The sequence below is a fragment of the Strix uralensis genome, chromosome 6 (assembly GCF_047716275.1).
Source record: "Strix uralensis isolate ZFMK-TIS-50842 chromosome 6, bStrUra1, whole genome shotgun sequence".
In the NCBI taxonomy this organism is placed as follows: domain Eukaryota; kingdom Metazoa; phylum Chordata; class Aves; order Strigiformes; family Strigidae; genus Strix; species Strix uralensis.
The window spans coordinates 20,605,364-20,626,875 of record NC_133977.1 but is presented as its reverse complement, the minus strand read 5'-3'; the positions used below and the strand labels follow the sequence as shown (position 1 = coordinate 20,626,875).

The following is a 21,512-nucleotide window of genomic DNA, read 5'->3' as shown; positions in this document are numbered from 1 at the left end:
AAAAACAATAATGGAGGATAAGGTGACATAATTTATTTGCAAATCGTTTGACATATGCAGGGCATTGTCCTTGCAATAATCACCATCAGTCTGTCAGTTTAAGATATGAACCGTGCCACTGCCATTTTATATCATTGTGTTAAGCTTTCACATGTTGTAATTTTACAGATTTGTTCTTTGGAGAACACTGCAACACAAATCAAATTGTATTATGTTTAGTCATATGCTGTGCGGAGCACCTCCCTGCAATTAGGGGTGGGGGAGATGAGGAGCAAACAAACAGTTCTAGGTAAGAGGCAGCTCCTCAAAAGTTAGGATATTTCCTAGATACCATTACTTCACTTTCATGGTCATTATTCAAGGCAAGAGGAATTATTTAAATTCATGCTAACATCAGTTGCTGGCTGCATGAACAAAGTGAGCCCTGGAAAGTACCATACTGACAGATCAATTTAAAACACCCTTGTCTGCTTTGTTTCTCCATAACAGTCAAGCACAACATTTGATTCTTATGAATAATGTGGGTTTTTCTAAAGTAAATATGCTGATTTCTTTTCAACTCACAAAAGATCCCTTTATGACCTGGTAGGTGCCTGTAGTATTAACTCTGCTTTCCTTAGATGTGCAGAATGAATCTGGAATAGCAATGAACTCAGCATTGTCTCTTTTATTCCAGGCAAATTAATTCCTGTGGTATAGTTTAAAAAAGACCTAAAGTTGACTGCTTACATTTAGTCTTTTTTAAAAAATTTGAACCACAGATTACTGTGGGAATCATTCACAAGTGTATTTTAAGTGCCTTCAGTGCCAAATACCTTATATTAACCGTTTGAGGAATGTATTAGTATGTAAGTGTGTCTTAATTGGTAAAGGAGTCTGTAGGAAATACTGTAATATACATTCTGGAGTATCACATTTCAGTGACTTTTTACTATATTTTGAATAGAGAAACATGATTTGTTTTCCCCTGGGAAAGTTCCCCACATTCAGTTGTCAGCAGAACAGAATCTTTCTGCTTCCAGTGAGCCCTTAAACTAGAAAGATTTATTGCACTTACACCCTTGAAAGAACATATCTTTTTCTTTGAAGGCAGCCATTATCACCATCCCATTTTATATCTTTTCTGATAAGTGCAGGCAGTAAAGCAGATAAACTCCTTGCATACCAATTAAAGACACACGCACACTAAGACACTGTATACTATCAGAGATGCTCAGAGTAATATTCTTCCTAGCACAGTAGATATATCTAAGGAGTTTGACTTTTATTATTCTCAGCTTTACACCTCTGACATTTCTAAAAACATGGAGGAAATTAATGAATTCTCACCTAAGACTCCATTGTCTAATCTTGCCCCAGTGCTCATGAATTATGGAAAATGACAGATCAGCTGATGACGTACAACAGGCTATTTTAAAACTACCTTTTTTAACAAACCTGGGTCATGAACGGCTCACCACTGAATTTCATGCAGTCACCTGACAAAATACTGGTCTCATGTTAATTGATGCCCTAAATAACTGTCTTGCTTCCTCGTATCCAAGATATTGTGATCATTTTTATGCACAAAAGGTATGAAATCCAAACCTCTGAACCTCAGGAAGCCTCTTTATTCTCAGATAGGATGCTGAAGTGCAGTCCTAACTCTTGGCAACCTGCCTTGGATTTTTCCATTTTGAGATCTCCACAGGCTAAACGAGAGCTCAGTGACATTTTAAGGTTCTTAAGCACAACCTTCCTCCAAAGGAGCAAAGGGCTTTGCTCCTCCTGAGCAGTGAGACCAAGAGGATTCATATGGGAAGGCCCTCCCTGCTGAGATCGTGCAGTGGCCAGACTGTAATGACTGAGAGCCATGTTAGCAGCTGCAAGCCCAAGGGTTCTTGTCTGACCTGTAATGTTTGACTGGGCGGTAAGAAGCCACACTGTCTATGCAGCCTTTGGCTAGGACATCTCCCACACACTCTCTGTCCCAGTTAGCATGCAAATTTACTGGGGTAGGAGCCACTCTGCTGGGTTTCTTTCCAAATAAGTAAATAAAAGCCCCCAAGCATTACCACAGGCAGATGATGTCAGCAATGCCAGCTTGCTCAGAGGAGCTTATCCAGCGAGGGGCTGCCCTGCTCTCCTCCCATATCTGGGACCACTCTGGGCTGCTCCCAACCACCACACGCCCCAGGAGCCCCACACACTCAGCTTCTTTTTCCTTCTGTGCTCCAATATAAAATAAATTAGTATATTTACTCACAACATTTTTGTTGGGGGGAAAATTATCTGTCTGCAGTATTATTTGAACTTATTTTTACCTCTCCAAGAATCTCACCCAGGGTTTTCCCTGAAGTACAGTGTCTGAACACATCAGTGACTTCCTTGTGCACAGTGGCTGAGATACCAGTTTTCTGTCAGGGTTCCCTTTAGATAAGAAACTATGGAAAGCAATACATCTCATTCAAAACATCTGAAAGAGCTGAAGATACAGAAAGCACTAATCAGTAATTAATACAAATAAAAGAAACAATCTTTCATGTAGGTGGTAATAATAACACTCCAGAGTTTGTTCTAATCCATCTTTTTGTCAAATGAAGCACCAGGGAATTTGTCTGCAACAATCAGAGTATTTTCAGAGTCTCTGCTTTGATTTGCAATATGGGGTTTAGTCCTGTGTTAACACAGGACTCAGAATAAATAATCAAAGGGAATGGTTTTAAAACTGATAAACTAGGCTTTAATATGCATATATACTTTTATACCCATCTTACAAGTCAATTTTCCAAATCAAGAAGCCCCCTTTTCACTTCATATAGGAATTGCAAAGCACGATATCCCATTGCACAAATCCTGATAGCTCCCTTTCTTCCCTATTAAACCACTGAGAGCAGCTGGAATAAGGGGCTTCTACCCTTCCCCTCCAGAGAAACAGCATCTTCCAGAACATCAGACTGTCCCAAAATCCTTTAAATAGCCCTGTATTCGTTATATTTAGTGACAATTACACAAGTGACTTCCTGACTGCAAATATGATTCATTACTCTGCAGCAGAAGTAATACCTCTAATAGACTATGCATTGAGTTGACCCAAAATAGCTGCTGAAGAATAGTTGTTCCTGAACTACTCCATGGATAGATTTTTTAGATGATTATAACCATTTATAAGAAGAACAGATTATCCTGCCATGTAATTATTTAGCACTACCCCTAAATCTTTATGTAAACTAAATTTCAAATATGGACAACAATAAGCAATGTTTAATAAGGAGTTTTTAGCAACAATTTGTCTGGAAATTGCCGGGAGGTTATAAGCCCTATTTTAAATTAAACAATTTGCATTCAATGTTTAGTCACCCTTTAGCTCCACTGTTATCATCACTCTTCAAGTTAAAAAAAAAGAACAGAAAAAGAGAAATATAAAAGTAATTTTTTCTTCTGAGTAAAGGGAGTAGAAATTGAGTATTTCCAACCCTGCTAGACCTGAGGACGCAGCTCCAACTCCCTCCCCACTCTGGAATAATGCAGACAACTTAACCCTGCTGAAGACAGCACTACCGCAGGGCCTGCAAGCCCGTCTTTAACAGGATGGTGCTGCCCTGCTATTGATTTTGATGACTACATGGTGTTGAGCATCAGGGTTTCACTGCATACACACATTAGGAAGCCTGGAAATGCTCTCAAAAGATTGTCTTGTGTACACTCCCCTACTGCAGAGCCCTACACTGGGAAGACCACCCTATTTTGCTTGTGCACTGTCACTGTCCTAGGAAGGGATTGCTCACAGGCCTGCACTGAACATCTTCAGGTCATCCTCAGCATTCAAAGCAGATCTCAGCACTGCTGTGTGTCAGGCTGGCTCCGTCTCGCTGGCACAGGGCTCCTCAGCGCATCCTTTTCCTAAATTCACCACTGCAGAGCGAGGCAGGCGGCTGGGCTGCGACTGCCCAGCTCGTGCAGGTGCCTCCTGCCAAGGGGATTTTTGACATAGCCAGATCCATGCCGTCGCTCCCAGGGCAGGCAGAAAGCAAAGACTAGGGGAAAATCAGAGTCTCACCCCCTCCCTCTCACTGATGCCAACTGCAGTTTATCCGCGAACTTCAGAAAGGCCAAAATTTCATCTGTACTGTTCAGGATTGCTGCAGGCAAGGCAGCCAGGTATGCTCAAGGGGAAACCCAACCCTATCAGCTTTCAAAAGAAGCCACAGAAATACTCCATCGCCCTTATACAGATGATACTAAACACATGTGGAGTAATCTTCTTTCAGCTCCTTTTTTATTCCTTTTCATAGCAGTCGCTCAGCATAACCTTCTAGACAACTGCTGCCAAAGAGGAAGGCTGGGAGGCCTGAGCTGTGTTCAGTACAAAATTATCCAGGTGGGTGCTGTCAGCTCAGCTTTAAAATTTTTATTATTTTTTCAGCTTCCTGTCCAAGTGTTGTGCCTGCTCCCTTGATTAGAGCAATGGCAATTTAAACTAAACCTCACAACATGCAATGGCTGATGCTAATGCTGAAAAACCTCACTGATGAGGTCTCAGAGTAATCCCAGTGTCCCAGCTTACTGTGCATCTCTCTGTTCTAGCTTGTAAAAGAGCATTCTACAATGCTGGTATGTAATCTAAAAACCATCATAAGTAATAATTAAACATTAAATCAGATTAATTCCAGGCTTGTTTGCCCTTGATAATAATACTATTAATTCTCTAGAGACAAAAGTAAGACAATCGTGTGAAAACAAAGCACAAATAAAGTCCATAAAATGCAGAGGAAATATTTCCAACATTAATTTTGTAATATGGAGTATTCATTTTGTAATATGGTGGTGGCATAAAATATGCAGCAGCAACAAACAGAGGAAAGTTGATGGAATGCCAAAGCTGTTTCTCCTTAAAATGCACATTGCTCTGGAGCAGTTAAGCTTTGCGCTGAGATGACACTGCCTACACAGACATTTTCAAAGGACTCTTTCAAGGCCGACATGCCACTTTCAGCTCTGACATGGGATCAAAATAAAAGCTGGGGAATCACACGAAAACCCAGCCAGGCTGTGTGGGAGAGCCTCAGAGGGGAGGGCTGCAAGAGCTATATTTGTGGTCTCACGGGGTGTTCCCATGCTCGCTGTCTTCATATCAAAGGTGCTCTGCTTTTAGACAGCAATCTGTTGGTGCCAGGCAGCGATGGCCGTGTGATATATGGCTGTTGGCAAAATGAGCCCGTCCATGGGTTATCACCGGCTCTAATTAAAGGAAGACACAGGCTACCGAGTCGGGGTCCCTTTCATCGGAGCTGAGAGGACAGCAATCTCCACAAGAGCCGCAAAGGAGGACAGATTCATTTGACTGATTGCATGATGTCTGAATTAATGGTCAGGAAAAGAGCTATTATTGGGCCCACGCTGGTAGGCTGCTTCAGAGAGCGTTTGCTGCACTATCTGCTTGAACATGGAAGCAAAAGCAATGCACTCCTCAACACACAACCAGCAAGGCAGGAGCCTGGCTGATGCGGCGAGCCTTTCCTGGATCAATTTTACAAGGTTGAGTGTCTGATACATAATGAATGTTCAATAAGCTCAAATAGAAATACTTTGCAAGGAGCAGGCTGTTAGTCAAACCAATACTGCTGTAACTTTTAAAACAGTTTTCTTGTTTTATTGACAACGTGGGCAGCAGAGACAAAGCAAAGCAGGGCACAGTATAAACCACAGCACCAAGTAACTTCGGCTCCTGGCCTTCTTTGTGTCTCCTGGTTTCTGGAGCTGGGAAAAACTCACTAATTAAATCCTTATAGCTACACTAGAGCTGCTGGAAGGAAAGGGGTGGGGAGTAATTGCTCTCAAATAGTCATGGGCTAGCATGTGTTTGACAGGTGGGAAAACCTGGTTCAAGCCCTTGGTATTGGGGGCACTTTTGGGGGGGTGTGTGTTAATTCTTAAGAAAACACTGTCGTGCTATTCTTGTTGCATGTAAGAAATCTGGCTTCTCTCAGGATTTCAGTAACCTTACAAAACTGAAGCAAGTTCCAGAGCTAAAATTAAATTCACAAGCTGTAGCAGGCTTGTGGGCTGACACAAACTTGCAAGCAACAACCTGCTTCCAGCATCACATTTGAATGTAATGCTTATATTTCTAAGCCCTTCAGGATCACAACAGCTAAATGGAATTAACTCCAGACTAGAATCTGCTCTACATGGCTCATATCACCTCTCGCCAGGTGATGCTGGACTGAGCTGTAGAAGTACTTCAGTGTGACTCTTTAATACATGCGAGACTCATCTGTCTCACCCCACTCCAAGTGCAGTGTCAAGGCTGCTTCTGTGGCAAAGCTTTCTGCTTTTGGGAGACCTCCACTAGTAAGTAAAAGTCTCAGAAAAGACAAAACTAAGGCAACAAAAATGACAAGCCAGCCTGGTCCTGGTTTCCCATTTGCTACTTCTCTTCGGGAGCTAGTAGACAATTTGAATATACATAAATTACAAACCTCCATTAAGCCACCTGGCAGCGACTTCCTTGGGCTTTCGGCTCTAGCTGAGCACATTGCTGAATACCAGCACTGCGATGTTGCCCCTGGAGGTGGTGTGGCACCACAGCAGGGAGGCTGTCAGATCTTCATCCTTGAAGGTCTCGAGACCTGACTATACAAAGCCATGGCTGGCCTGATCTGGAGATGGCAATAGGCCTGATCCGAGCAGGAGGCTGGACTAGAGACTCCAGTGCCTGCCTCCTGCCAGCAGCTCTGAGGCTGTGACTCTCTGTTGGTCCTTCTTTGCTTCAGCTATCTGGAAATTTAGAAGGCAAACTTCTTGCTGATGCAGCTCTTAGGAAATTCTCCCTAGGGTATACATGCACTTCCACATTTCCCCAGGAAGAAACACAGCTACTTAGCCAACAAAAGAAACCCCTCATTGAGATCTTGTTTTCAGGAGTTCAGACAATAGCCTTTGTAAGTGGGTATGTGAGAGCTGATGCAGACAAGTACACCAAGGAACTTAATCATATCCTATTTCTGTGTGATCAAGATAACCTATATTAAACTGTTAGCAGTCATTTAAATATTTAAACCAGTAGATCATACAAAGAAAAAGGAAAGATAAAGTTTAATCACATGGCTCAGTTCTATTGAATATATCTGTGAAGTGGTATTTCTGGTTATTTGTGAGTGGAAAAGCACTTACATACTAAATTGTTTCTCACTTACAGTCATCATAGGCTTAGGACTCAGTGATTTGTATGGCCTAAAACATTAGATAATCTGTCCGACTGCATAACATGCAGAGAATCCCAACTGCCAAACATTTCCTCAAGCCCATGGGATATATCTTGCTGTTACGGATCATTGCAATTGTAGAAATGGTACCTGTGTATATAACTTTAAAGTAATTGCTTTTTTAATATTTAAGGGGACGCAAGTTAACTTGACCGAGGTACTCCTTGGATATCTAGTCATATTTGGCAGAATGTTCAAAGGACACTTAAAAATTCCCTTTGACTTCCATGGAAGTTACTTACACGCTTAAAATTAAACACACACCATAGTGCTCTGCTAGTTGAAGATGGTACATATGCACAATTTGGAGTACTATTTATACAGGATTAAACCATAAACAGTATGATATCATGTTCCTCATTTTTGAGAATAAAAATTTTAAATTCTCAATTTATTGTAACAAATAGATTTCTTTATTAAAAATATACTTTTCTAAATAATTTATAGCTTGTATAAAATGCAGCTGCACCACAGGGCTGGGCCCTGTGACCACTGTGCAGGAGACGCTTGCTTGTGTCCCAGAGATGATGCTTTTGCCAAGACACAGGCGCCGTGAGTGACTAGTGGAGTGGCATCTGCAGAGATGTGAACACTACTGAATCTCTAAGCTCATACAAACTGAATTTCTTTACTGGTTTACTATGGCGGTATTTTTATCCTGTTTTAGTTGGAGGCTTTGCTAAGTGTGGTAGATTTTTTCACAAGAATAGGAACAGAGTGGCAGAGTAGCAGAACAAGTATCCTCACAACTTTCCTGGGAGAATGTATGGAAAACTTTATCGACATCTGTTTAATTTTTTTTTTTAACAGGAACAAACTAACCTATTTTTCTCTCAACTTGTTATTAGAAATGCTTAAACATTTTTGGTTGATTAAGAAAATAATTTTGAGACACAGCAAATCTCAACTGTTCTGATTAAGATTTTAGAGAACAATAAACAATTCAAACCATCGTCTCATAATTATAAATGTGAGGCGATTTTAACCATGCCAACACCTATAAGAGAAATGCAGAAATAAGATGATCAATCTTTCTGTGTAATAGAAACAGTAACAAAATGCTCTAATTTCACTACACTCATTTCTGAACTGTCCCTTCCTATGGAGTTCCTAAAAGAAAACAGAATTATTGAACAAATTAGGAAATATTTAATAAGAAAATTCCTCTGTTTTTACATTGTGCCTTTACTAAGACTTACTGAGCACTCTTGAGACTCTTATTCATGAGTCAAAGTTAGTCAAATCAGCTTAAAGATAGTATGTGTGTACATGCATGTTTGTACACAGACTTAGTCAAAATACAAGGAGTTCATACTGCTGTAATAAACTGGGATAGCAAGAAGAAAACACAATGAACAATACTTCAGAAGAAAGAGGTAAACGGGGAGGAATTACATAAATGTAATGTCCTACAAAAGATATTTTCATATTACTCACTTAGTGCTGATTCATCCTCATCAAATGGTAAAATCAGCTTTGACATCACTACTCAACACCAGTGTGGTATTACAGCTAAATGCTACTTCACCAGTAATCTGTTATTATAAAATGAACTTTTATATTGGAATATTCAAATATTTATATGGAATAAGTGCATATTGATTTGCCTTCCTAGCAAGCAGGGACACCATATTACAGCAAAGAAATATTTAAAACTATTTATTTACAGCATTTATTTTAGTGGCTTCTGGAAAAAAAATTTACATATGTCAGCATTAGGACATGGAATTTATTTTCTCTGTGCCAATTTAAAAGTCTTTTCTTCCTTTTTTTATATGTCATGGCTCCAGGGCTCTTCACAGTGGGGCTCTGCAGAGTCAGAAACAAATCATCATTTGCAGTCAGTGTATTCAGAGGTCTTATTCCTCTTAACTCTGGCTTAAGAACAAAGTCCAATTCCAGAGCTGCATTTTGATCATCTTCCTCTTTCAGCTGGTGGTCTAAGACCAGCTGAGACTCCCTACAATCACTGTATAATCCCTGATTTAGACTGTTAATTTTTGTAATGATACAGAGCTGGTGCTGACCCTCCTTTCATTCCCAGACACCCTTACTACATGCTCCCCTGGCTACAAAAAATTTCATGCATACTTTGAAGCAATCTGGGGCTGATTTATTCAGTGCACCTGCATGAGGCTTGAGGGAACATACTGCACCGCCCATCACCTCCCAGGCGCACGCATTCCCTCTCAAACTTCTTGGTCATGACCCTGTCTCCTTCTCCCTCAGCCCGGCATTGTCTATCTGGAATGTTTCGCAGAGAAACATGTCCAAAGGGTGTTGGTTAAGCAGTGGGGAGATAGATGCGTGTGCTGAGTCTGGTGAAATCTGCTGCCATTTGCACCGGCTGTCCCCTTGGTGCGCTTTCCTGGCCTGGGCACTATGCAGAGAGGGGGTGAAAGTGCCTTATGACTTTCACAGCACATCAGAAAATAGATATTGCGATATGTCTTCAGGGAGAAGATATGAAACTGGCAGCTTTGGGGAGAAGCAGGAATATGGCAGTTGTGACGGTTCCCTGAAATGAAAGCTGCTCTTTCCATGACACTTTCAAAAAAGTAGAAGTGTCCTAGAAATCTTACAGGTCCAGCATCTGGCTCTTAGCATAATCTTTCTTTCCTTCATTAGGATGTTTTTCTGTTTGGATGAATCAGAGAGGAAGTCCCCTTGAGTTACACAGCAAGCCAGATAAAATGAGAGACTGACGGTCTCCCCATACGAACAGCACTTCAGCTAGTGTACAGACGCACAAGGCCAGTGCTCCAACAAAGGAAGCTGGCAGATCTGTCAAACCTTCTTCAGACAACCTATTTGAGGATTAATCATATCAATGTTTGCTCCATGAGGTTGTGTGCACTTCAGGCACTTTTCTCTCCTCCAACTCTTTAAACAAGGAAACACTTCTTTCCTAGGATTCAGGGGTCAAGATTGGTCCCCTTCTGACACCTCAGATCCTTTCAATTTGCCTGCTGCTGCTAAGCTAAATGGTGGCGTGAGGTAATTTATTTGGGATCAGGGTTAAAGTGTTAATGAGAACACCACATTTCTCTTAAGCTCAGCAGAACTGAGAGCAGCATTCTCAGCTGAGAGAAAGAAAAAAAGAAATCCTCAGCACATACTGGAGCCAAGAAGCATATGGAGCCATTTTAGTCCACGGTTGCATAGCTTCTTCTCAGGTTTCAATGAAGTAAATCTGAAGGGCAGTCTGAATCCTAATATACGTGCAGGAAGTCCATGCATTCAGGATTACTATAAAAGTAGTCTAATTGGAGCCCTTCTCCAGCGAGGTGCTGAGAGCCTTCAGCTCCACTTGGAGCTAAGAGGACCGGTATGTTTAGCACCTTGAAGGATTAGGCTTCTAAATGTTCCTACTGCTGATAGCACATTTGCTAGGAGGATTGATTTGACAAGGGTGGCGATGTATGGCCATTAAATTGTTTGCAGATTTGACCTATCTGTCCATAATAAGAAATAATACCTGAAGTGCCATAACTCTGTCAAACATTTCAAAGTAATACTTGTTTAAAGATCGAATGCATTATGTAATCTCATAATGTCAGATTAGGACATAAAACCATGGAACATGACACAGAGCAGCATTACAAGACATACTGTGTTGGAAATTTTATAAACAATTTCTTCTGGACCTTTCACATGTTATCAGTTTGAGTAGTGACTATGATGCATTTCAAATTTCTTCTGGCAGCTGGAGACAAAATGACGTGGTAAGAAAGTGACTGGAAATATCATCCAGGAGCTCTTGCAAAAGAATTTTTCCATAGCAGAACAATAGAGACCAGCAGATTTTGTCCTGGTGTGAGGAAACCTAAGGGGAGAATGGGAACAAAGAAAGGAGAGCAGAACGATCAAAATCAAGGAAAGTAACAGATCTTAGTCTTGTGTGTCATTAAACTGAACCACAGCTATCAGTTAACAGCCCCAAAATAATTAATAACAAAGTAAATGTAAAAATCTGTTACCTACAGCCAGCACAGGGGCTTAGAGTTACCCAATGCTTATGCCTACGATTTCATATGCATAATTTTTCTCCATATGAATTTATTTTTATTACATGTTATTTGCCTGAGTATGAGACTACCTAGGCAAGATAAATATCTTTTACCTTGGAAGTATCTATCTGATTTCTTTTAAGTATAAAGCACTTTGGAATTTGGGGAAATGGAAAAGCAAAATAAATTCCCACAAACTAAATCTAAAATCAAGACAGGTATAAAAAAACAGAGCTGAGAGGAGAAAAGGAAATAAACCAGCAATGAAATAAACAGTGATCATTTTTTATGAGACTTATAATAAAGAAAAATTATTTTAACTTTCCTTAAGTGACAACTTGTGGAAAATAGGAAGCAGCTAAAAAAATAGCATTGAGCATGCTAGGCTGGTGAACATCAGCTGGAGTTGCCTTTTCTGTGATTTTCCTTTTATGTCTAATCTTAGTAATTTTTATGACTTTATTCCATTCAAAGTATGTATAAATGTATATATGTATATAAAAGTATATATACATGTCATATGCAGCATTTTTGTGAATTGAAATTTAAGAAGCATATGGTGGGCCCATTCAGCAACATCTGCCTTGACCAGTGCAGAATAACAGAGCCCACGAATCAGTGCTGTGATCGCAAAGGTCATGATTTTCACTCCCATGTCACCTCCACCAGCCTGCACCACTGACAACAGAAGAGGGACTAAAATGAAGCTATACGGGGGTAGGGACCAGCTCCCACTCAGCTCCTGTTTTCCCTCTGCAAAACAGTGTGTTGTGAAGGGATGGTGGCCCTGCCAAAGATCTCAGGAACCAAGAGTTCAGGCCTGTCAAAGCAGCCCTAATGCTCTCCGGGATGTGCCACCCTTTCTTGGAGGAGCCTGGAGTGCAGTGGCACCCCAGATACTGCTTCTCTGGCCTTGCCATGATGCTGTGCCTTGGGGAAAGGGTGACAGAAGAAGGATGCCAAGATACGGCTCTGACGGGGACCAGTTGAACAGGCTCGGGGTTTTTGTCTTGCTTGCCTTGGCACAGCGAGTGCCAAGCTGGTCCTGCACCCCAGGAGCCAGAGTTTTAGGGAGAAATGCACAAGTGCTGCTTCGCTTGGCACAGCGGATTTCGAATGAGTTTGTCTCCCTCTGTGAGCCATGTGGACGTGCACAGCATGGGTACACATTGCACACGATGAGTGGAAGAGCTGGGAGCTGTCTCTGCTTCTCTACTCTCAGCACGAGTTTTGCCCCTTGGCTGCCCTTGCCCCAGCAGGCTGTCGAGCCCGCACCCTTGCTCTTTGCACAGGTAGCATCTCGCAGACTGAACTTTGCTTCTGTCCCAGGACAAACTGCAGACAGATTCTCCTGAGATGGGAAGCAGGCTACAAGCCTGGGACCTGCACTTCTCTCAAGGGACAAGTGATCCCCTCCACCTTGCCCTGTCCATGTCTCTCCACGCAGGAATCATGCAGAGCAGGACTGTTGGGAAGCCTTGGTAGCAATCCCTGCAGGATGTACCACTCACCAGAAACATCAGTGCTTGCTGATGACTCCCCATGGATGGCTGCTCTCTGAAACCTGTCAGTTAGCCAGCACCTCCGCATTAGTGGATGCTAACCGGGTCAGTATTACTTTGTATTAGATGTAATAACTCTTTGTTCCCTCCTTTTTCTTGCTAATAACTAGCTGCTTCCTTACATCCCTTCTGGTCAGCCCTGCCTGTCAAATGACATGTCTGTCAAAATATACATTATTCAAAACTGGACCTGTTGGCAGCATTGTGAGGCTGGGGGATGGGTTCATGTATCATATCACTCTTCCCTTCCATACATCTCAATTTCCTGCTTTCTGCATGATTAATGCACATTTGCTTCCCTCTACATAATGTAGACAGCAAAGAATGAATTATGCTGCTTCATTACATTAACTGGTAACATGTCTTTCCATACCTATATACGCTAATCACTGCTTTCTTGTGCCTTATGTTTGTAAATGAACTAGATAGAAAGAGTAAATACGGAATAATTGCATGTTATGCTCCTCTGATGTAACAGAAATCAAAGAAGGGGGCAAGAAGGTGTTTCTCCCACTACAGAGTCAGTTTAGTAGGTTTTCACAGTCATCACTGTCCTTGTAACACCTACATTTGACCTTTGATGTTGAGCTTTAGTAGTTTTCACTAAATTCAAGGAATAGAAGGCAGACCTTTTCTGCAGTTGATAGAAAATGGATACAAGTGACTGAAAATAACACACATATACATCAGAAATGTAGACTACAAGATGCTGTTCACATACTGAGTGGTTAATCTCTGCCTAAACTTAATACTAAATGAACCAAGCCAATATTGGCACTCTCAGACAAACTCCAGTATTGCATCTGGAAATAACATTATGCAGACTTGAACATATTAGTAGCTTAAAAACAGAGAGCAATAGCAGATGCTATAAAATACACAGAATCAATCCTGCTTGGACATTTATTGCATTAAAACTATTTTCAATTTATTTAGCAGCAAAGTGCTTTTATTACTGACTACTGACTATGTATGAGTGAGAATGTGTGTGGGTGCTGTACACACAAACATGTGCATGTTAGCTGCTCTGTCTGGCATAAACAATCCCTAAGAGGACAGCAATAAAATTTTTTAACAACACATAGCAACATCATGCAATATGCTGTAAAGACACAACACAATAGAATACTGATGCCATAGATCCAGCCATAGTTTAGATACAGGGGATAAAAACATTATTAACTAAACAGAATTTGATTAGAAGATTAGCACTATCAGTTTATCCTTGAGAAATGCCATGGGACCTTTAACCAGAAGTAAGAAACCAGCTGTTGGTTGCTGTTTGCCTTTTTTTCCCCTTTTACTTCACAGAGCCTCCAGAAGCTTATGTAGAAAGAAAATCAATTAAATAAAAATGGACAATGATGAAGAAGTCAAGAGAGCAATTTTAAAATCAATACATTGCTTCAAAAGAAGCTCACAAGGTGCTTGCAGAATATGGAACAGAAGCCTGACATACCAAGCAGACACAATGTTAAGAACCAAAAGGAGATCCCCCAATACTTTCATATTTATCAGAAAGGATGGCATGGAAAGATTAGTAGTAACCCAAGGTTGTTCTCTATTGCCTATCCTGACTCCTAGAGGATAGCTAGTGAAGGTTCAGACACTAAGCCATGTCTTTATGTAGACAATGTTTGGGTTTGAAGAACCCAAAACTTCAAGAGTCAGACAAGAATGAGCTTTTGTAGTAGCAAACATCAGCACAAATATCATCAACTTCTGCTCTAAGTACAAGACATAATTCTTCAATTTTCAAATAAACACATGCCATAGACTTTTTAAAAAAAGCAACAATTAAACAATAAAACTCTGCCAAAGCAAAATGTTCCATTATGCATGCAATTTTCTCCCCAAGGAGAGGACTGAAGAAAGAACAAACCACATGTGAAATGTTAGTCATGCTGTTTGACGCACTTTTGGGTGGTTCTCAGATAGTGCGGTAAGGACAGTACAAGAGTTTATATGGAGTAGTGGAGAAATCAAGGAAAAAAACACCCACAAACAAATGAACTTAATGTTTGCTTACAAGCTGATGTGGGTAACTTTATGAAACCATCAGAGACAAAAGTAATCTAAACTGTCATAAAGGATGGTGATCTCAAACTATTTCATGGGAAACATGTTTGGCAGAAAAGGGTCTTAAAATAGAGAATAGTGAATTGCTACAGTTAGCTGTGTTTTAGTGCTGCTTCTAAAATTGCAAACTGTAAAACTCAGCCCAGAAAATCTTTTGACCTCTTTTGCTGTGTAAAAATTAAGGCAGAATTAAGTATGACTCAAGAAGTCAGGTAGAGTATCGAGTCAAAAAATTCTTAGCCATATTCACTTTTCACTCCAAAACCATTTCTGTTTTATTGCAAGTCTGTGATTCTGAAAACATAGTTCAAAAAGATGACTTTAAAGAAATTCCTTTTTTGTGTGTGCAAAACATCTGTGTAGTGATACACCATGACAAGCATGAGGCGTGCAAATACAACTCAGAGCAACTGGCACTTCTGTCAACACAGCACTGAAAACACTGATGTCATTTAGTATTTGTGGTAAGCCCCAAATATTCCTCTTGCAGCAGAACATTTGTTGCCTTCTTCCTATGGAATTTCTGAGCTGGAATCAGGTCCAGCTATATCATATTCTATTTCTTCCCTTACACAAAGTTTTCTTTTTTGAATTCTGCAGTCTCAAATGCACACAAGTTCACATCTGAACTTGAATGTTTGGAAGTCTTACCTCTCCCTGGAAATAGACTTGCTGGCTTTTCTTTCAGCTGTTATTATTTGCAGGTTTCTCATCCATGCTCATGTTGATGAAACAAAACAATGTTTTCGTGTCTTCCCTTCAACCAATACAGTATTTTCATACTTTTAGTTACAAAAAAATTGTAATGAGTGAGTTTTTTTGTTAAATTCTTATTTGTCTGTAAAGGTATGCTTATAGATCATTAACACTGAATCTTTAATACTGTCACTATGCTTTTAGAAGCTGACATCATCAACATCATGTTTTTTTCCATAGGTATTGGCCAAATTCTGTAGTCATGGCAGAGAGAGCATCAGTGATACTGTACCTGCAGCTCTCCTGTGGTTAATATCCTAGGATCCTCAGGGATTATCATAATAAAAGCAGCAGCAGTGGCTGAAGGACAAATCTACAGTGTGTTTTCTATCACTGCTACCCTGAGGTTGAGGTACTGTTCAGGTCTGTGCTGGTTGCCTCTGGACCAGGAAAAGCTGGTGTAAGAATAAAAACTGGAAAACTGGGAAAAAAAAATTATTTGAGTGGTGTATGTGACATGCCTAGCCTGTGTTCAGAGGAGGTACATGCTACTGGTTAGGCATCAATAAGTGCATTAAACCTGCAGCATCGCTACTAGTAAAACTTAAAAAGACACCTGACTTTCTCCACAGCAGTCACACACTGAAAGGTGACTTACTGCTGCACCTAAGAGCCCATGGGGCTCATGGTCACAGCCAGGGCAGCCGCCCTGCATGCTGCTCCTCCTTGTGCTCTGCACAGAGATCCACATTGCTTCTTATGGAGACATAGTAAAGGATAATCAAGCAGCTAATTTGTCATATACTGTCTGTTTTGAAATAAAGACTTGTAGCATGGGGGCCATGCCATATGAAGCCCCAAGCGAGTACCTGCAAAGACAGTGTCTCTGCTTTGAAGAGCTAACCGTCTGGGAAAAAACAGTCTCACAGTCCTAGAAATCAAGCAAAATACAAAACTTACAGAACACACCAGGTTGCAATTTACCTCCATGCATCAGCTCTGCTTTCTAACCCAAATTTCACTGTAACCCACCAAAGGCCCTGTTCTAGCAATGGGCTCTGCCACAGTGAGCCTGTAGACATACACAAGGCAAAGCTGAGGCTGCTCTTTGGGATAATCTTTTGTCTATAACTTTGATAGGTATCACAGATTTGGAAGTTTAATGGTTACATCAGACACAACTTCATAAGGTACTGGAAGTCTTTACTGGCTGCTTGTCAGCTGAAGTCCTATCAGGACTTAAGTTCACCACACTACATGCCCCAAAATATTTTCCATAACATATAATGCTTTTTGGAGTTAATTTCATATAAATTCCTCTTTTTTTTTTTAAGGTGCTGTCTGAGTTTTGAGGAAAGAACATCAGAGCTGATGATCGTGATCTGCTCATGCCAGCAATGATGTCTAGGATCAGCAAACTGACACTAGCAGAAACACACAGAATTAAAAAAACCAAAAAATCCCCAAAGAGAAAATGAGTATTACATTTCAACATTTTCATTTCAACATACATGTTTCAGATATTTGAAACTAATATTTCCTGGACCTTTGCATATGCATCTGTGACTGGTATATAGAAAACCTGGAAAATCAACAAAAGGAACCAGAACAAATTAATAATCCCTTCCCTCAGCAAATTAAACTTCACTCTGCTAAATTAGTTGACCTTCAAAGTTTGCCCCAGGGGAATCATGTAAGATTGGAGGGTTTATCTGAAGAAACAAAGATGAAAACAGGGATGAAGAATGTGAGGTGGCTAGTGGAGTAGATGGGCCTGGAAAGGTTTGTTTAGTTACCTTAAAAAAGTTCATTAGAAGGGGGAACTACTACCACCTCTGCATAAAGGTAGATTTTGTCATGACGTCTTATTTACTCAGAGGGACTTATTTACCTCATGTGTGTAGAGAGGAGAAGGAAATATTCTTCACAACTCAGCACAAAATGTGCTGCACCAGCTTGGACAGGGAATCAAAAGAGAAGGCAGAAAGATGCTGTTTTTCTCAAGATGGTGCAAGCTGAGGTAGAGTGAGGTTGTTACTCAGCTAACACGAGCAGTCTGCAAAGTGGACATTATTTCAAACCACACCAGAGACATGAACTGAGATGATGTGGATGTCTAAGAACTGTAGCCCAGCTCCAGAGCATCTTCCCCCTGGTATTTCAATCACACTGGGTTTGTGCTGCAATGAACTCTTACAGTTGAACATCTAATAAGAAAAGAACTAGAGCAAGTAGTAGAGACAAATGATCAAGTAGCTACTTTAAAAAAAAAATCTTGTTAAACATGGAGTGTTAACTGTCATGCTGGAGTTCTCCTGCTCCTGCAGACTTACTGTCTTATCCCCTTACCAGAAGGAATTCAGTGCCACGCCATACAGACACTTCTGGGACAAATATGTGTTTCTGCTTATTTTGTAGGGTTTATTAATGGTGGTTATTGCTACACAATTTCTAAAATTTGTGATATGGTCTACCTGTATGATGTTTGATGATGATAATTGTATGAGTAGACAGATGTACACTAAAATGACTCCCACAATTTTTCAAACTATGAAAGTATACAGTTAGTCCTGACTACTGGAAAGATTCAGATGTGTCTTCTTGATAAGGCCATAATTTTGCTAACTCTTACAGGCAGATTCTCATGAATATGGTTCTTGCAAAAAGGTGATCTGACTAATATCTGAAAACACTTACATGCTGGTTGCATTGATGGAGGGCAGGAAGCGTAACCTTTGACCAGAGAAGTAATAACAGCGTAAGCTTTTCTAAAAACAAAACCTAGGGGAATTAGTGTCCCGTATCAGTCACAAAGTGCATTTAGGGCTCTCTATAAATCTCGCTGAAGCATTTAATGAAATGGTCATCTTCCTGTGTAATTTGAAACGGATGTGAGAGTTTTGCACTGACAATGAGGATGTTTAAACTCCCAGAGGACTAGGGCTAGAACCAAAAGAACGTATGACACTGAGGAGTGGGGGGGCTTTCACGGGCTCTGACCTGGTACCTCAAACCCGTATGCAGGACATCAATGTCTGGAAGAGCAAATGAGAATCAGCCATGTCCAGATAGGATCTCCAGCATCAGCATGCTGGCTAGGGCCACCTACCTCCAATCACTTGGAAACACTCAGGAGAGCAGGCTTATGGGGTCTTTTTAAAAAAATACATAGGTGTTTCCATTTTGTGTGTCCTTTTGTTTTTAACACTCCCCATATATATCACAGTTCATGGATCAGAAGATTTTTCTGGCATGTGAAAAGTTTAGATTCAGTTCCCTCTACCCCTTCATCTGACTAATTAAAAAGCTATCTGCTCTGTTTCCAACAGAGTCTCTCCAAGGAGCATCAGAGAAGGACTCCATCCTAACAATGCTGAGGTATCCTCACTGGCTCCTATAGCGAATGGGAGTGGCTGGTCTTTTTTCTTCCACTGTATGTACTGGTACCAGGCATCACTGTCTCATAAAAAAAATCGCTTTGCAGGCTCAAGTCCATAAATATTAGTAAATAAGGGATGGACCAATAAACACATTGTAAGTTGGCTTCCATTAACTAATTAAAGATGGCTTATTCTAATAAGGTGTTTCATGTCAGCTAGGTTGTTTCTTTCTTTATTTGAGGAAGATTAATGGCCCAATTTTCTACCTAACTTTCATCACGATAGTAAATTTTTATTATGATTTTTTATTTAATGTGCTTTTATAATGATTTTTTAATCATCATATCTGAGCTCCCCTAATGTGAAGCTTTTTTATGACCTTGCCGAAAATTTCTTTCTGATGTCAGAATCCCTGTGTGAGCAGGTGTTACATGCTTTGGCAGTGATAGAATTATTCTTTCATAGTCTATAGAAGCTCTTAAGCTGCCTTCATCCCCATAGCATCTAAACTCCATTGAGTAGCACATTAACTGACAAGAGTAACATCCATCATCTTTGCTTCATTCTCCTCTCCTGAGGAAGTGTGTATGTAGGGGAGCATATGGTTTGGGTGGGGTTTCCACTGTGTTTTATTTTTAAATGTCCATGCTGCTAGGTGTGTGTCTCAGAAAATTTTTCCTCTCACATGGGGCAGAGGCTGCAGAGAAGTTTCTAAAGGTCTTTCACTCCTGCCATTACTTATGCTTGTGTCTCCAGTCAGTCTCTATCTTGTCCAGAAGTGAGATTTATTATGACAAATGATCTCATCCAAGTGTTAAAAAAAAAAAAAAAGGGGATCCTTTATTAGAGCATTTTATACTGATGAAGTCTTTTGCATCTATAGCAGAAAGAGCTTTCCAAACTAAGGATTTTTTTATATGGTCTCCCATGTATGCAGTAACACTAGCAGCAGGAGCTATTACTCCTTACGTACATAGCCATCAATAAAGACATTCAGCTGAAGTTTTGCCAGTGAGTAAAGTTTGATGATTGCTATTAAAGACCATCCTTAACTTTATGGTTTACTTGTTGTTTTACTTGTTCAGCTTGATATTCTAGGAACATCTCCAGGATAAGGGGATCCTAATACTGATGGTAACGGAGTATTCTAGCTTGAGGTACTTAATCTTGGAGATCTGGACAGTCACTCTGTTATTAAGAGATGTCATGAAATCAAAATATAATTGCAGATTAATGTCTTGGCAATGTTACCATGTTAGCTTCAAAACACTGTATAGGTACCACTCCCTTACCACACTTTAAAGATGGATTAGGAAAGCAGTATTACTATCCATCCAGGTCATGATTATCCTGTGATTGTATCCCTTCATCTCACTCACAGTCTTACTTCTGCGGCACTCCTCCTCAGTCTTGGCTCACTGCCACTCCTCCTCAGGGAGAGGAGCTGCCAAGTCCTCTGGCACTGTCAGTTACCCTTGCAGCAAGACACAGCCTCAGATTAAACAGGAAACAGACCCACTTCAGCGTGCCATCAAATATGTAAATGATAAAATGCTCCTGGACCACAGGAGTTCTCACCTAATCTAATATGGTCAGTGTTAGTCATAGTCCAGTGAAATACCAACTCACACGATTTTGTTACCGGTTGGGATGAATTTATAAAGCTTCAGTTCTCAAACTCTGGTGATTACTTGAAGAACATAAGTAATTTTTTACATTGTTTTTTAGCCCCATGAAAACAGGATCCAGGCATATAAGGCATTTAAAACATAAATCCAATGCAAAATATATTACTTTAAAGAAAATGTCATTGTCTGGGGAGGGATAGAGTTGTGATTTCTGAACTCTCAGGTTTGATACTGCTGATGTTGCCAAGTATGAAATAGCTGTTGCTGACAGATCTATAAGGAAAACTTGAACTCTGTGAAATTGCTGTACCTCCCAATTTTCCCTGCTTTGTTTTGAGCAGGTCAGTTTTCCTCTTCCTATTTCACAAGAAATCCCCATTAATTATTCCCCTACTCTTGCCACAAAGCCACTTATACCATTTCCTCTTGGATTTCACTTTCCACCTCCTGTGCAATTAGGAAAGGGGTATTTATTTGTGCTCCGATTTCTTCCCACTACTGCTGTTCCGCTCTCTCCCCATCTCTCACAGCTCCTTCCTTTTCTTCTGCTGTCTGATTTTTCTCCATCCCCTTGCTCTCAACGTCAGCCCTCCTCCTACACCTTCTGCGCTCTCCCTCTCCCATCACACCCCTCCATTTTGTTTCCCTGTCAGCCCAGCAGCAGAAATCAAACTGACTAGCGGCCCCATCCCTTGTTGGTATTTCAGAGCTCCGGAGCCAGATCAATTTTGCGGTGCTGCTAGCAGAGGCAGGGGAGAGCTGGGGCACAGCCACCAAAGGGGAGGGAGCAGGGAGGCAGCACAAAGGGCGCAGCGAGGAGCAGACCGACCGAGGCTGCCCGGCGAGCAGGAAGGCGGCTCCGACACGAAGGGAGACGTGCGGCTCCATCCATCGATCACCACCATGCTGC

General features: G+C 40.8%; 1 long non-coding RNA gene across 1 annotated transcript in view; it reads left to right on the top strand.

The window, feature by feature from the left end:
* Positions 1 to 20,031, top strand: part of LOC141944957 (uncharacterized) — a 28,059-nt gene extending 8,028 nt beyond the window's left edge. Inside the window, exons 2-3 of the long non-coding RNA XR_012629377.1 lie at positions 12,705 to 12,864; positions 16,929 to 20,031. This is a non-coding gene — a long non-coding RNA (uncharacterized LOC141944957). The remainder of the gene's footprint in view (positions 1 to 12,704; positions 12,865 to 16,928) is intronic.
* The last annotated feature ends 1,481 nt before the right edge of the window (positions 20,032 to 21,512 follow it).